Consider the following 4,506-nt stretch of genomic DNA (forward strand, 5'->3'; position numbering starts at 1 on the left):
TGGATTTGAATGTCCATCCTGTAAGTCGATTTGCTTGTTTCAAGCCCTCCTTTCGGATGATGAGTGTTTTGGCATATATACCAATTCACGTTTTTGATCGGTCACCTATTATATACCTCGGTATCCCTGGTGCTCCTTCCTTTCTACTCCCTATTATGACCTTGGTCCCCTGTGGAGTCAGATTTTCCTGAGTTACTGTACCTTTTTCAGGTCTTTCTCAGATGTTTGGTTGATTGATATCTCTCACCCTTATACCGGTCTTAGATATTCATTCTTCCTGAGTTTGTTGCCCTTATACCGGTAATATCTCATTTCCTTGTTGCTTTTCCCCGTGAGAGTCTCTTTGTTGGACACTTCTCCAATGGATTTCTTGTGGTGATTTTTTACCCTTTGCTGTATTGGCGTTTTCCCCAATATATGCATTTTCCCGGGCAGAGAGATTCTTTGTGGATCTTTTCCTGGTCCGAGTCCGGATTTTTATCTGAAGTATCCTTTGCGGGTAGTTTGAGTCAGCTTGTGTCTCTCCGATGGATGTTTTGTCCTTTGGAATTTTCTTTTCCCCAGTGTGAGCCCTTCACTTCCCCAGTGAGGTCTTTAGTCCCGTCGTGTCTTGTTCACGTTGTGTCAGTTTTGTTTTCCCCAAATCAGAGTCGTGTCCTGCTCACGCATTCTTTTTCTTTTATTATCCCCTATAAGAATCCCCATAAGAGTCCCGTTTGAGTCTCTGTTCCTGGTGAGTGTATTACTCCGACGGATCGTCTTTTCTTCTGTGCGAACCTTATCCCCACAGAGTTTGTGTCTTTTGCATGCATACATTTGCATCATCAGGTCTCTTAGGGACCAAAATTTGTCTCATTACTGTTATTTAAGACCATTCTACCGCGTCGAGATGAAGATTTCTAAACTTCACTTCTCCGGCTAGAATGACCTTAAATAGGGGCATCTGTATGACCCCAATTTTGTCCCTAAGATCCCTCATGGCATCATATCATATCACATCATTACCTCAAGGATCACTGTGCACCTTTGCTTCCCTCCTAGTGGGTGGGTTACCTTTTAAGTGTGATTCTTGATCACCAAGCATGTCTTGCATTTGTATATCATTGCTTTTCATTTGTTTACTAACCCAAAAGTACAAAAATATTGTCATCTAACCTTGTTACTTGCAGATGAAGCAACCTTAGGTTAAGATAGTCAAAGTCAGCCATTGAGCAATAGATGGTGGCCATTCTTGAGAATTTGGGCACCATGATCATTCATCAAGAGTTCATATGAGTTGTGATATCATTTGGAATCAAGATCCCAAGTGGTAGAGGCTTGGAATTCATCAAGGCATTGTTCAGTCAACCAAAACCCTAGCAAAGTCAACTGTGGTCAACTGTCCATAAAATCAGTGATTTGATGGTGGGAAATGGTTGGAAAAGGTCTCATTCATGTCCATACAAGCCTCATATAACATGTCAAACATCATCATTGAGGAATTGGAGGTCAGACAAAAAGTTTCCAAAAATAGTAAGTGACCTGTAATTTCAAACTGCCAAAAATGGAAAGGTCTTCTCCTCAAATTTACATCATCAAGAAAGCTTCAAATCAAATTTTGTCCAACATGAAAGTTGAATATCTTGCTCTTACCTTTCCAAAAAGTCCAAGAACAGCCATTTCTCATTTGTGGTTGGCAAGTTATGATCAAATCATTATCAAGAATCTTTGAACTTCAAGGAGGCATAACTTTCACACCAAAAGGCCAATTCATGTGATTCTTTTTTGAGCAAATTTCTCTTGATCCCTACTATCATAATCATGCATCATATTTCACAAATTCTCATCACACAAAAAAGTGCATTTTTCAAGTGAATTCATTTTGAATTTTGGTGGGAAAAAGTGAATTTGAAAAGTATGCTTTATTTTCACTTCAAACCAATTCCAATTGCTTTAAAACAGAATTTTGGACTTGCTACACATGGATTTCGCATTTTTCCATTGGCACATGATCATAAGGGCATTTTGGCCAATTTCCATTAACATGTTCATTTCACTAATCCAATCCATTTTGCCTAATCATGTTTAGCTAGCTTGATTAACAGGAGGTATAAAGTGCTAATCATAACATAATTCTGCATCAACACTTCACAATTTCAGATCCAAACTCATTTTCATCTCAAATTCTCTCAAATTCTCTCAAACTTTTTTCAACTTTTCCATTGAATTTCACCATTCCTTTTGCTTGTTCTTGTGCTAATCATCATTTGCAGGAAGTATTGAAGATCTGTTGAAGCAAATATTGGAAGAATCCTTGAAGATTGCAACTGTTGAAGCTTGAGCATTCACATGGCAATTGGAGATTTCTTCGAGTTTAAGCACTGCTGAGCTAAAATCTTGCCTTCATTCATCTTCTGCATCATCATAGATCATCTGTTTTCACAATTGGAGCCTTGAAACACGCAAATCAAGATCTGCTTCATCAAAGAGGTTAGAACTTGAATGCTCCATATCTTGCAATTCTCATGTGGCTTTTGTAGATCTTAGCATGTAGATGACACTGCAACTTAGATCATGAAATTTCATTAAGAATTGAAGAAGATATGTTGATTTGAACATTGATGGATGAAATTTATTTGGATCGGTTCTTTTCATGTGGTTAGAATTAAGTGAAACCATTGCTAGATTATTGATGTGTGTTGAATGATGGTTAGATCCATGTAATTTTCATGCATTTCTATGGAGTTTGGATCTTGAGCATGATGAACAGGTTGAATGTGTGATGAACGCGTAAGGTTTTGATTTCCAGGAATCGTTTGATCCGTTTTGCCTTGCTTTTGCATGAAACTCGTGTTTGTATGCCATGAGCCAATCGCTGTGTGCCACGCACTTAAGTGAAACGCGGCGTTTCACTTAAGTGGCGCCTCTATTTGAATTGTTCAGGGGATCGATTCCCCGCTCCATCAAAATCAAATTGCCTTGTTGCATTTTCTCATATATGTTCATCATGTCTACATGCTTCCCATTCACATTTTTTTATTTTTCTTCCACATTCAAAAATCATAACTCTCTCAATAATAATCCAATCAACATGAGATTTTTTGTGCCATGATCCTTGCAATGTCTTCTATTTTTTGATGATTTTTAATGAATTTGTGCACGGCTGGAAAAAATAATTGCCTAGGGTTTGTTCATATGTGTTCTTCCATGTACCTTGCCTACCATTTCTTTTGTGAAATTCTGATGCTTAATCCAAAATTCTTGAAATTTTACATGCATAATCTAGACTCATTCCTGGTCATTTTGGTATATGGTTTGTGATTTTTGCCTTTCTGGATTGTGCGATATGACCTGATCTTCGGAGTTGTGACAATGTATGTCACATCATTTCTTGTCCAACTTGTGGAATTTCTTTGCTATGCCTATTGAACTTGAAATGCTCTAAATTTTTTCATGTTGATACTTATGGATGTTAAGATTGCTTGTGATTTTTCCTGGAATTTTTGAAGCATTTTCTATTTTTTTGAGAATTTCTCTTCTGTTTGACCATTTGTAGACCTTTTGTGAGTCATGATCTTATATGATTTGGGAAATTCTTGGTGTTTATTGGATGGACTTGAAATTTGGCATGTGTATTATAGACATCTTGAAGTTTGCCACGGCTTTGGTTTCATTCATTTATCATGTTTGGTTTCTGTTTTATGCTTGCTTGAAGTTGAGGCATGATTTGGTGCCTTGTTTAAGCTTGTCTTTGTATACTACTACTTGTTGATTTTAATTTCTATGCTTCCACTTATCCAAATGAAATGATTTTTGGTGTGTTGCTCATTCAATGTGTTTTGTTTAAGCATGATTTTTCTTGGAATTTATTGAGCCACTTTGGTATTGATATGCTTGTGATCATTCTATTTGCTCCAATGTGATTCCAACTTACATAGTTTGACATGATTTGCTTATGAAATGGATTTGGTGCATAGTTTTGATATGAGACCAATTGGACTTTGTTCTTAATTGATTAATCTTGGTTTTGGTCAATTTTCATGTTCTGTTTTAAATTTTTTCCCTATCTTGGACCCTAGGCTTTGGCCTAAGGGTTTGCCTCTCATGTTTGAAGCTTTGTTTCAGGTTGCACATGCAAGTTACACAATTAATGATGCCTCATCTTGAGAGAATTTGATATTTGCTTTTGATTACTAATGTGTGTTTTGTAGGTTGAAGTTGATTCAATTGGGATTGACTTGTGGCTTTTGCCTTTGCCTATATTGGTTGTCTGTTGCATTAACTGTTGGTTGATTGTCTGTATAGTATATTGATTTGTTTGATGTTTCCACAGGTACACTTAGTTGCTATAGTTCATTGTGAACTTGCTATTGCTTTGCTTGATAGCTTAAGCATTGAGGTATAACATCTCTTCCTCATGTAGTCTGGAAGACCTGGCCTGTTACTTGGCCAGGCACCTGTCTGAAGTCCTCCTTAAGAGGCAATGTTTGTGATTGTTTATTTTTGTCCCCAAGCAGGAAAAGACCT

The sequence above is a fragment of the Lathyrus oleraceus genome, chromosome 1 (genome assembly GCF_024323335.1).
Source record: "Lathyrus oleraceus cultivar Zhongwan6 chromosome 1, CAAS_Psat_ZW6_1.0, whole genome shotgun sequence".
NCBI classification, from domain to species: domain Eukaryota; kingdom Viridiplantae; phylum Streptophyta; class Magnoliopsida; order Fabales; family Fabaceae; genus Lathyrus; species Lathyrus oleraceus.